General features: G+C 53.8%; 2 non-coding genes across 2 annotated transcripts; both read right to left on the reverse strand.

Annotated features, from left to right (window-relative positions):
- Nucleotides 1-6781: 6781 nt before the first annotated feature.
- On the reverse strand, nucleotides 6782-6864 carry TRNAL-CAG (transfer RNA leucine (anticodon CAG)). The gene has a single exon. It is a non-coding gene; the product is annotated as a tRNA-Leu (tRNA).
- Nucleotides 6865-7801: 937 nt separating this feature from the next.
- Nucleotides 7802-7873, reverse strand: TRNAG-UCC (transfer RNA glycine (anticodon UCC)). The gene has a single exon. It is a non-coding gene; the product is annotated as a tRNA-Gly (tRNA).
- Between the last annotated feature and the right edge of the window lie 4770 nt (nucleotides 7874-12643).

Raw genomic sequence — 12643 nt, forward strand, 5'->3', positions numbered from 1 at the left:
GCTCAGCCCAGAGGGAGAGATGGAGCAGACTCAGGCTTACCTCTTCCTCGAGGAAAGGGAGCCAAGAGAGGAGGATGCGAAGCCTGGAGCACCACAGGCTTTTATGCTGTGTCCCAGAGCCCCACGGGGCCACAAATATTCCTTGCTCATGAAGCACCTAAACACCAAGCAGTTGCCACTTGCCAAGGCCTCGCTGGTGACTAAGCCCTTGCCTTTTTCACCTGAAATATTTTGATCCCGCTTCATATCACCTAGGATCATAGAATGAATCATAGAATGGGTTTGGGTTGGAATGGACCTTAAAGATCATCCAGTTCCAGCCTCCCTGCCATGGACAGGGAGACCTTCCCCTAGATCAGGTTGCTTCAAAGGCCCATCCAACCTGGCCTTCAAGACTTCTAGATGTATGGCATTCACAGCTTCTCTGGACAAATGGTGTCTCACCACCTCACCGGAAGTTACTTCTTCCTAATATCTAATCTACATCTACCCTCTTTCAATCTAAAACATGTACGCCTTGTCCTATCCCTACACTCGCTGATAAAGAGTCCATCCACATCTTTGCTTTAGGATACTTTTAGGTTCTGGAAGGTTTCTATAAAGTCTCCCTGGAGTCTTTTCTTCTCCAGCATGAATAACCTCAATTCTCTCAGCCTCTCTTCATAAGGAGAGGTTCTCCAGCCCTCTGATCATCTTCAGTTGCCATTGACCGCAACTCTTTGAGTGCAACCATCAAAACAATTCCTTATCCAGCAAGTGGTCCACCTGTCAAATCCATGTCTCTCCAATTTAGAGACAAGGATGTAGTGTGGGATAGTATCAAATGCTTTACACAAGTCCAGGTAGATGACATCGGTTGCTCTTTGCTTTCCCATCAATGCTGTCACCCTGTTGTAGAAGGCCACTAAGTTTGTCAGGCAAAATTTGCCCTTAGTAAAGCTGTGTTGGCTCTCACAAGTCACCTCTCTGTTTTCCACGTGCCTTTAGCATAGTTCTCAGGAGGATCAGCTCCATGATCTCGCAGGGCACGGAGGGGAGACTGACCAGCCTGCAGTTGCCCTGGTCTTCCTTTTTCCTGTTTCCTCTTTTCCAGGTGCTGCAAATTTCCCCAGTGTGCCATGACTTTTCAGATTTGATGGATAGTGGCTTAGCAACTTCATCTGACCGTTCCTCAGGCCATACAATTTGTTGAGGACCTCCGTCTTCTCTGCCTCAGTTTTAGCCAGTTCTCCTGTTTCGCTCATCAGAGGGGGTACAGTTACCTTCATCTTCCTTTGTTGTCCTGTGTACCTGAAGAAACCCTACTTGTTATTTTTCATGTCCCTAGCCAAGTGCAGCTCCAGCTGTGCCTTGGCTTTCCTGATCCCCTCCTTGCAGTCCTGCTTCTTTCCCCTATAATCTCCTCTGCCCCTCTTCCTGCACGTCAGGATTGAGAGCTTCGTGCGCCCTAAGAAAAATGCCTTGTAGTATCTCCCAGATATTGTTGGCTCCTTTATCTCTGAGGCCAGTTTCCGAAGGTACCCCCCACACTGGTGCCCTCAACATCCAAAAGGCCCTCTCTCACTCCACTAGTTTCCTGGACTGCTTGCAGTTGACTGTGCTGCTTTTCCAGCAGATGTCTGGGTGGTTGAAGGCCCCTACCAGGATCAGGGCCTCCAACCCTGATGCTTCCATAAGGCCAATGAACTCAGAGGTCTCAGGCTACTGTGCAGGGAGATTTTAAGCTGCTTTGTGTCACACGGATTGCCTTTGTCATATTGCTGTCTTCATGATGAGCATGGCCACCGATCACAGTGAGCCAGGAAGGACACCTCAAGTCAGTTCTCCAATGCTTTCAGTGGAAGCACTCCAGCTAAGCCTGAGAGATGTTTCTCCCTGCAGGTCATCATAGACACACAGGAGACAGTGGGTAGGTTCAGGCAGAAGGTCAAGACTGCACAATCCCATACAGGAGAAGGGACTCACTTCTCCAGCAATGTGGCAAATTTCAAAGGAAAGATCGTTGGGGCTGGAGGGAAGCCCCTTGTGGGCAGGAGTGATGGCCACGATGACCTTGCTTACCCTCATCATTCCCTACCACGGCCTGGATTTGTGATCAAAGAGATGCCCGCGTCCTTCCCTGAACGAGACCCACATCCAAATTTACGTGTTTTGCTCAGCAAGTTCACCCCAGAGTCCAGAGGTCTGGATGACCTGCTTTTGAGGAGAGGCTCAGGGCATCAAGCCAAAAGCTCATGGCTCTTCTTCCTTGGTCAGAGATGGGGTGGCCCATTCCGTGCATTTCAGACTACAAAGGGACATTGAATGTGGCCTTCCAGAGCACCTGAGAGTTATTGTGATGTGGAAGAGTTGGGAAAAACCCTGAACTCCAGGCAAACATGAGTCACCCTGCTCTGGACTTCATGGAACACGGTGCCCCAGCCTCAGGCATGCCAGGGACAGCAGAGCTCATACTGCCAATGCGCCACTTTCCTCAAGGGCATTTTCACACAATTTAGCAGCATTCCTGAAACAAATGATGCAACTTCCATGCAATCTCATGCTGCTGCTGCCTTCCAGGGCATTGCCTTTTGGTCACTGCTCAAGGGATCGTGTGATTCAGTGCAACACAGAATAATAATGCTTGGATCGCTGGAGATCCTCTGGGACAACCTTCTGCTCCGAGCAGACTAAACTTCCCAGTTACCTCAGGAAGCTCTGGGCCTTGTGCCATCGACTTCTGAACCTTGACACTGGCAGAGAAGTCACAGTCTCTAGGGCAGCTCTTCCAGGGCTGCATTGCCCCTCCTGTGAGCTACCAAGAGATGGCAGTGAGGGTGCTCTGGAGATGTCTTGAATACAAGAGTTCGTGTAGTCCATATAATGACACATCAAAAATACCCACCTCTCTATCTCATTCTCAGATGGGTTTGTTCATCCCACTTGTACAACCCACCTCGTTCACAGTTTCATCAGCGTGAGCCAAGAGTTTGGAGTGTGCTCGGTGGCACCAGGAAGAGCACAAGGGCTGGATGTGTGCATGGAATGCCACCTGCTCTTGCATTTCACGTACACACCAGTGACTAGAAACACCTTCTGGGCAGAAGGGCTGGAAAGGGGAGAAGTCTGTCCCAGCACAGATCTCACTGAAAAACCTGAAGGGAGCTGTATTGGGTCTGGCTGAGATGGAGTTAATTCTCCCCACAGCAGCCCTCATAGTGCTGTGCTGTCTCTTGCTAGCTAGCAAGGTGTTGATAACACACCTGTGTTTTGGCTGCTGCTGAGCAGTGCCAGCACACACCAAGGCTGTGTCTCCAACATTTCCTCCCCCACTCAGCAGCAGGCTGGGGGTGGGCAAGATCTTCGGAAGGGAGACAACCAGGACAGCTGACCCAAACTGACCAACGGGATATTCCATACCATATGACGTCTGCTCAGCAATAAGAAACTGAGAGCTCGGGGGTGGAACAGGGCGGGGGCATTCCTTTTCTTTTTTCACAATGATTGTTATCGGGAGTAACAAGTACGCGTACTGAAGCCCTGCAACACCAATGCAATCGACTCAAACAGCTGGGGGATTTCTCTGGCCTCGTCTCTTTGCTGCTGGGCCCACTTGCAGGTGCAGCCAGGAGCAGGGCCAAGCAGGGATTCCCAATGGGCTCCGTATTGGCTAGATGTGGCTAGGTGGTGGTGGTGGTGGAGGGGAGAGGGGGGTGCTGCAGGGTGGCCTCTGTGAGAAGAGCTAAGGGGCTGCCCTGTGCCGGACACAGCTGGTCCCAGCTGCCTCCACAACACTGAGCCACCTGCAAAGCTTGTGGCATCCCTAGCACCTGTGATGGAGCAGGTGGATATTCCTGAAGGAACTGCAACCCGTGGAGAACCGTGCCAGTGAAGAATTTTCCTGACAGGCCTGAAGCGTGTGGAAGAGCCCACAGTGAAACATATTTTGCTGTTTAGAACTGCAGCATGTGGAGAACCCGTGCTGGACTGACTAGTCTGCAGTGAAGGACTGTAGTTGAGCCTGGTAAAAGTGGGAGGAACAGTGCTAGTATTTTTGTCTTTTTTTCCACAATACCCAAAACCACACACACATGGCCCAACCCTTCACTTCCCTTCTGCCTGCCCAGGACTAGAATTCAGTGCTGGACACACGCCGTCGCTCACTCCTGCAAGCACGTCCACTGAACAGCAGGTCCACTGAACCCTGGGCCTGACCGTAGGTCTGTGCAGAGTTAATGCCTGGAGCCCGGGCACGGTTTGTCTGGTGTCCTGCTCTAAACCCTGGGCAGTCCCTGATGCTGATCTGCTCCACTCACTGGCTAGTGCTGCTGGAGAGTTGCTGGAGATTAGTTTACTGCTGTTCACCCTTGTACTTGCTGGCTAGTTCAGCTTCAGATTTAGTTGCCAACATCTGCGCGCACACAGAAACACACCCACACCCACAAAAAAGGAGAACACAGTCTGAGAGAAATGAGCTAGGAATAGAGAGTAATGAAAAACAGCAATTCCCTTCTTGTTGCACATGTGTCTGGAAAGAGTTTCCAGGATGAGTTGCTCCTTCCCCTTTGCAGGTGTCACCAAAACCCGGGAATAAACCTCGTAACACCAATGTAGTGTTAAAGGGAGGCATTCTTTGTTGCAGCGCTGGATGCACGGGGGATAGCTCCACCTAACTTGCATGCCAGGTGATCACCAACACACAGGTTATATAGAATCAAAATATACATATTCATCATTTTTCTCAGAAAAGGCAGTCTGTGGTGGGTTGACCCTGGCTGGAGGCCAGGTGCCCACCAGAGCCGCTCTCTCACTCCCCTCATTCAATAAAGAGGGGAGAAAAGGCATAACGAAATGCTTGTAGGTCGAGATAAGGACAGGGAGAGATCACTCACTAATTGTTGTCACGAGCAAAACAGACCGAACTTAGAGTGGGAATTCATCTGATTTATTACTAGGCAAAAGAGAGTAGAGGAATGAGAAAATAAAATCAACTCTTAAAACGCTTCCCCCCACCCCTCCCATCTTCCTGGGCTCAACTTCACTCCCGGCTTCAACCTTCCCCCCCCCTCAGCGGCACAGGGGGACGGGGAATGGGGGTTGCGGTCAGTTCATCTCACGGTGTTTCTGCCGCTTCTTCATCCTCAGGGGGAGGACTCCTCTCATCGTTCCCCTGCTCCAACATGGAGTCTCTCCCACGGGCTACAGTCCTTCACGAACTGCTCCAGCATGGTCTCTTCCATGGGGTGCAGACCTTCAGGAGCAGACTGCTCCAGCATGGGGTCCCCCACGGGGTCACAAGTCCTGCCAGCACACCTGCCCTGGCGTGGGCTCCTCTCTCCACGGGTCCACAGGTCCTGCCAGGAGCTTGCTCCAACGTGGGCTTCCCACGGGCCACAGCCTCCATCAGGTGCCTCCACCTGCTCCGGCGTGGGGTCCTCCACGGGCTGCAGGTGGAATCTCTACACCCCCTCATCCGTCCTCCATGGGCTGCAGGGGGACAGCCTGCTTCACCATAGTCTTCACCACGGGCTGCAGGGGGATCTCTGCTCCGGCGCCTGGAGCACCTCCTGCCCCTCCTTCTGCACTGACCTTGGTGTCTGCAGAGTTTCTTACATCTTCTCACTCCTCTCTCCAGCTGCAAAAGCTCTCTCTCTCTAAGTGTTTTTCTTCTTAAATATGTTATCACAGAGGCGCTGATTGGCTTGGCCTTGGCCAGCGGCGGGCCCGTCTTGGAGCCGGCTGGCATTGGCTCTATCAGACACAGGGGGAGCTTCTAGCAGCTTCTCACAGAAGCCACCCCTGTAGCCCCCCCACTACCAAAACCTTGCCACGCAAACCCAACACACAGTCCTAGGATAATCATTTCTTAGAATCCATTTCCATATTCTCCTCCCCATCACGCATGCTCAGTGATTTGAGTCGGTGGTCCTCAAGGGGTCTCTGGTGGTCGTCAATGGTCTCGCACCCGTGTCCGCTGGATGACCCTCTTCTTGCGGGCGTGCGCAGTATCATTGCTGTGGGTGCGCCTGTCCATAACAACTTACTTCATAAGATTAATATCTCCGAACCTATTGTTCGGTTTGGTAGGGACTGTACATGGAACATAGCAGCATTGTACGTTGCCATGGTCAGTTAGCTTCATTACCTGTTGCCTTGGTTACAAACTAATTATCTCAAACTGATTCTATAGTTTCTGTTTCACGGCCCCTATCCCATGGTTACACAGGCATCAAGTTGTCTCTGACCAGCCTGCAGTTCCCCAGGTCCTCCTTGGTGCCCTTCTGGAAGACAGGAGTGGCATTGACTTTCTTCCAGGCCTCAGGAACCTCTCCCAGTTGCCCCGACATTTCAAAGACAATTGAGAGTGGCCTCTGCCAGAAGCCCTCCTTGTCTGAGTGCTTTCATGAGCTGCGGGCAGGAAGACAGCACAGGTATCTGCAAGGGAGGTCCCTGCTCCCTGAGTACCTGATGGGCCAGAAGCCAGAAGATGGCTTGGCTGTTGACGGTGAGGTCACCTCTGGCTCTCCAGGGGGTGGGTGATGGGATTTGCAGAATGTCCAAAGGTCTGCATTTCCGGGGAGAGTCATGCAGAATGTGAGTTTGGCAGAGGAGACTGGAAAAGTGGACTTGCCTAGGGATTCTCTTCTATGCACCCCACTAGCGGTGGCAGCTGGGACCCGCAGCAAGACCTAATCCACAGACTGGGTAGAGGCGCAGGACCCTCTCCAAGACCCTCCTAGAGGAGCAAGACTCTCCATTCCCCTGAGGGAAGGAAAGGGAAGGAAACCAAGAGAGAGGAGCCTGTCAGGAGTGGGACTCGAACCCACGCCTCCCAGGGAGACTGCAACCTGAATGCAGCGCCTTAGACCGCTCGGCCATCCTGACCCACCGCTGCTGCTCACACTGCCTCTGCTGCTCCTCCCCCTGCAGCTGCCAGAGCCAGCCCACCCCAGCCAGCCTCCTCCTGGCACTGCTGCAGGGCGAGCTGGCTCCTGGGAGCACCCTTCCCTGCTCCCACCAAGGGCTGCTGACAGGCGACCGCAGCTCCCACACGCACGTTAGACCACGCAGTACCCAGCACAGGGGCAGCGTCTCGCAAGGCCAAGGCAATCCTTCACGGGAGCAACAAGAGGAGCCGTCAGCAAATTACGGCTCTGCACATGCCAACGTCTGGTCAAGGGGCTCCAGGCACACGCCTACCTTTCCCATGACTTCCTCCGTTCCCTCCAGAGCCTCAGGATATGGCAAGCCAAGCACTTGGCCTGCAGTGCTGCCCTGTGGGCGCTTCCTGGGGCAACAAGGGTGCCTCCTTCTTGCCTGCTCGGGGCCAGGAAGGCGGGGCAAGGAGGGCTCTGCCACACAAACCCCTGGGGGAACGCTGCGCCGGTCTCAGGGAGTCAGTGCGAGTGGAAAGGGGCTGGAGGGTCAAGGCAAAAGGCCAGCAGATGCACCAAGTGCTGAGCAACGACTGAGCTCCAGTTCCTGTGGGGAAGAGGCTCACTTGCTGCACCTGACATGGTGCAGAGGAAGGAGGGCCCAGCTCTCTCTGGGACTTGTTGCTTCACGGAAGCAGCTAGACCGCAAGGCATCTCAGGAGGTCACGAGTGCAAAAGCCTGCTCAAAGCTTAGAGTGCCTGAGCCTCACTGAGCCTTGCGTGCGTGTGATACCCAGGCATGGAGAATCCCAAAGTCCTCTGGGCACCTGCTTCACCCAGTGCTTCAGCGCTCCCTGAGAACCTCTGAACGGTCCAGAGCAGCCCCTGCCGCCTGCTGTTGCCAAGTGGGCAAGGCACTGTGGAGCCAGGCTGGAGAAAAGTTTGTCTGCGTTGGCCAGGAATCGAACCCGGGTCAACTGCTTGGAAGGCAGCTATGCTCACCACTATACCACCAACGCTGCTGGAGGTACTGCTGCCTCCTGCTCCTCCAGCCCGGAGCCTGGCCTCCCTCCCTCCTGCTCCTCCACTTCCCAAACTCGCCTGCCTCCCGCCCTTCCACCTCACAAACTGGCCTCTCTCCTGCTCCTCCGCTTCACAGACTGGCCGGACTCCTCCTTCCAGCGCCCTGCACGCACACGACCTCACGATGATGCCGTACGTGGGTGTGTGCTCCGCTGTGTGTCAGGTGGTGGCTAGGGAAACTCAGCATGATGGCTGCTGGCAACGGTGCCGCTCCCCAGCTGCGTTCATACGTGTGCCAGACGTGCATGTCCTATGCAAGTGCACGTGCGTTTCTCTCTATGTTCCTCTCGTGGTGTAAGCACAGACAAACACCCACCCAGATGCTCGTGCCTTGCCCCACCCTCAGGGGGATGCCGAGCTCTGAAAACACGATGGGAAACCTCATGGGTCAAGATAAACACCAGGACACGGCTTAGCAAAAACTGTTGTGGGCAAAGCAGGCTTGACTCCCGGAAAATTCACGTTTTTGCCAATTCAAACAGGTTCACCTAGCGAGAAACAAAAAGACAAACGCAAACCACCACCTTTCCTCTCCCCCGTCCCAGGTCAACTTCTTCACGGCAGACAGACTCCTTTACCTGCCCTAGCGGGATGCATCTTCCCTCTGCTCTTTCCCACTCTTTCTGTTCCTTCCTCCTCTCTCTGCCCAGCCTCTTGTGCCCTTTCTGCAATATGTGAAAAACAGAGGGGCCACCAACTTTGCTGATGGCTCAGCTGTGGTGTGCGGTGGGTGCACTGTGCAGCTGGAGCTGGCTCTCTCTGACACAGGGCAGCCCCTTAGCTCTTCTCGCAGAGGCCACCCTGCAGCACCCCCTAACCCCTCCGCTACCCAAACCTTGCCACGTGTAGCCGATACAGTGCCCATTGGGAATACCATAGGGCATACCACTGAGGTAACACAGTCGGAGTCTGCCCCAGTCAGAGTCACATTCACGCCGTCCCGGGCTAACAGCTGGTTGCATGACGTACATTTTGCCTGAAGTGAAAAGGCACAGCAACCAGCCAGGGTTTCTTCTTAGGCACTCGATATGTCCATATCTTGTACGCTTGTCTAGTAGTAGCTCAGCCATCAGTGAGGAAGAAGCAGGGACTGCTAGCGTAACAATTATCTATCCTATTGTATGACGTGCCAATAGGCCGGGTGGATCATTTCTAGCACAGGTTTCTTGGTTCACATAACTCGGTTGGATATGAGCATCTGCCACTTTCCGTGCTGCATGCTTGTTAAGCAGTTTGGTTTGCAGGACTCTACTCATTGCCTGCTCCTGGGCTAAAATCTGCCCTGTGCTGCTCCTGGTTTTGGTGGTGGGTGATGGCTTTGGCGAATCCTCGTGCCAGCACTGATGAACCATGAAGTACATCTGACCAGCACGTCCCTTCTCCTCCCTACATGGAGGGCACCATTTCCTTTCAGCTGCCATTTTCTTATTAAACACCACAAACACCATGGTTTCATGCTGCTCTGTGATTGGCTGGCAGCCATTTCTTGACCCCATCATACCCACCTGCTCTCAGGCAGACCTGTGGTTGGCTGTCGGGACCAGACAACCCTACCCGTGTGCCCAGAAGCACGTCACGCACGGAAGCCCCCACCCCCTGAAGACAGGGAAGAGGCAACTTTTGACAGCGTCATTCCCTATGCGTTCTCGTATGGTTTTGCGATTGCCTGACGGCCATTTTTGACACTGTCACGTCAGCACGTTCCACGTCTCCCTCCACTGGGCTGTCCGCTTCCTTTGGACCAAGAACTGTTCCGATATAAATGATATACCAAGCAGTGGTATCCACTAGGGAATGAAGAAAGGCACCTAGAACAAGCAAGACTCCTGTGGATGGCCCTTTCCCTGCAGAGCCAGGGGTGACCTCACAGTCAACAGCCAAGCAGTCTTCTGGCTTCTGGCCCATCAGGTACTCAGGTAGCAGGGACTTCCCTTGCAGATACCCATGCTGTCTCCCTGCCTCCAGCTCATGAAAGCACTCAGACAAGGAGGACTGCTCGGAGAGGCCACTCTTGATTGTCTTTGAAAGTTCATGGCAACTGGGAGAGGTTCCTGAGGCCTGGAAGAAAGTCAGTGTTACTCGTGTTTTCTGGAAAGGCACAAAGGAGGACCTGGGGAACTGCAGGCTGGTCAGACTCATTTCATTCCCTGGGAATGGGAAGGAGGAGACTCTTTTCACACACATGAAGAAGTTAATTTTGGGGGGGGGTGTTTGTCATTATCCTCTACTCATATCCATGTGACTGTGCTCTTCTTCTTTTCTGGGGGCGTGTGTTTGTCTTTGTGTGTGAGTTGTTGGCTAAGATAGCTCAAGCTACCTAGGAGTCCAGCATAAAAGCCAGTTCTTTGCCATCCAAGGAGAGGGACAAGAACCCTTAGCATAGAATTAGCAATTGGGATGGAGGTTCCTCCCAGTCACCCCAGGGCAGGGCTGGACCAGCAGGACTGAGTGGTGCCCTGTCTTAAATGGTCAGTTAGCTTCATTACCTATTACCTTGATTACAAACTAATTATTCCAGGCTAATCATTCCATGGTTTCTGTCTCACGGCCTCTATCCCACGATTACATTTTCCCCTTTTTGAAAGTTTTCCTTTCAGGCCTTGAGTAGCTTTCTCATCAGCATAACTTTTCTTATAGCTAAGCTTCTATATTTTCTACAGTCACGGTGACCCTGAGATAAAAGCTCTGAGTCCTAGATAGTGTTTGCTCATCTAAGCAAGTTGCATAGCAGTTAGCACCTGGCATTTCAAAGGGGCTGCGAGGGCATTGCCTGTTCCAGGTGGTTCCCTGCCACATCCACAGGCCAGAGCACACCGCAACCAGGCGGAGGAGGCCAAAGCAAAAGCAGGATAGAGAGGGCTGGGAGGAGGCTGTAGATGTGAATGTGGGGAGTATAGCTGCAGCTTGCCCACTGCAGGGACTGTTGCTCAGAGGAGAGCATCTGACTGCAGATCAAGAGGTCCCTGGCTCAGCTCCAGGTCCACCTCCCACCGTCCCTTTCCTTCTTCATCCATGCTGCCAACCCCTCTGAGCTTCTCCTTTGCTCGTGCTGCTTCCACCACCCTCAGTGGCATGGCTGCATGGAACAGATCACGCACCAGCAAATGGCTCGTCTCTCCTTCTCTTCCTCTGGGCCCTCTCTGCATTTGCTCCTCAGGGTTTCCTTTTTCCTTCAGATGCTGCACCACCCAGGCAGGCAACCAGCAGCCCCTCTTCCTCTCAGGAGCTGTTCTGGGAGGGAGCAGGTGGGCATGGGACTGGGAGAAGGCCACTGGGAAGCCTCCGGCTTCTAGCCTATGCATCAAAGTCTGCAACGACAGGGGATGGACTCCTGATGGCACAGTCACCACCATGTCCTCTTTTGCACTTCAGTGCCCTTGTTCAATGACTCCCTGGGAGATTCAGGGCAATGCTCCACTCAAAGCTCGGTGGTTGTCCCAACTTCACGGAGCATGGTGAGCACCTGGTGCCAGGCTTCCAGAGGCCTTGACAGGCACGCTTTCCTTTGTGGCACAAACATCACTCTCACGGGACACCACATTGCCTACTCCCCTGTGGGGCATTCCTTTCCACTCTGTACCACGCACTTCTCCCATCCCACCCCTCCACAGCAGTACAGCAACCTGCTGTAGCCATATGTGCCTGCAAATGATCAAAGGGCCACAGTCTTCCATCCTTCGGCAGGCAACAGGCAGCCTGGGGGGCTATAAACCCATGGCAGAGTGTTGTCATCTCAGACCAGTTGATAACCCCAGTTCTGTGCTCTGCCAGGAGGTAGTCAGGCCCGGCAGTGAAAAGTCACTGCTTTCTCACCATACACACAAAGCCCGCTGGGTACACTGCCAAAAGAAAGGAGCTCAGTTCTCGAGTGCTTTCATTGGCGGGACTCAAAATTGAGCCTGAGAGACAATACAAGGCCGGCATACACAGGTTACTGACTCATGGTCCATTTCTATGAGGCTTTGTACTCTTTCTCTTGCCTGCTTGCTTATTTCTGCTGCTCCACTATCAACCTCCACCAGCTTCCACACTCAACAGCCAGTAAGCTCCAGACAGAGGTGAGTTGTACTTCCTTGCAGAGCGGGTATCTACCTGAGGGAGGAGGACAACAAACCACCACGAGTCTCCAGCTATGCTGCACAAAGTCTTTAATGAGAAGGAGCAGATGCAGTGGCACAGAAGAGAGAAACACGCCTGCAGGGTTCAGGGAGGCACAGAGAATGGCCCGTTTCCCAAGGAGAAGCTCCACACAAAGCACTGGCCTTTTCCCATTCTGCTCTCCCTGGTGGCAATCCCAGCCCACCAAGAGCAGTCCCTAACTCCGGCACCCTCCCCCCATCAGCAGGAGGTTCATCAAAGCAGAAGAGAACGAGCCCTTTCTCCAGGAGCTCAGAGCAAAGCAGAGCCAGAGGAGGCACGGCTAGGCCTGCCGTGCAGCCAGGAGCAGTGGGCACAGGTCCCTCCGGCCAGGTGGCATGAGGACACCCAGCCCGTCTGCAAGCTGTGGCCACGCTCCTGCTGCTGCAGGGTCCCCGTCTTCCTTCCTGCTCCGAAGGGGATGATGCGCCGGCTTCAGCAGTTCAGGCTGCAGCGGAGGGGAGGCAGACACAGCCCTGACCCCCCCAGACCAAGGGAGCCCCCAGAAGAGATGGGAACCCCCCCGACGCTGAGGGAGCTCCCAACAGCAGCGGACAGAGAGGATCCCA

The sequence above is a fragment of the Grus americana genome, chromosome 10 (assembly GCF_028858705.1).
Source record: "Grus americana isolate bGruAme1 chromosome 10, bGruAme1.mat, whole genome shotgun sequence".
NCBI lineage: Eukaryota > Metazoa > Chordata > Aves > Gruiformes > Gruidae > Grus > Grus americana.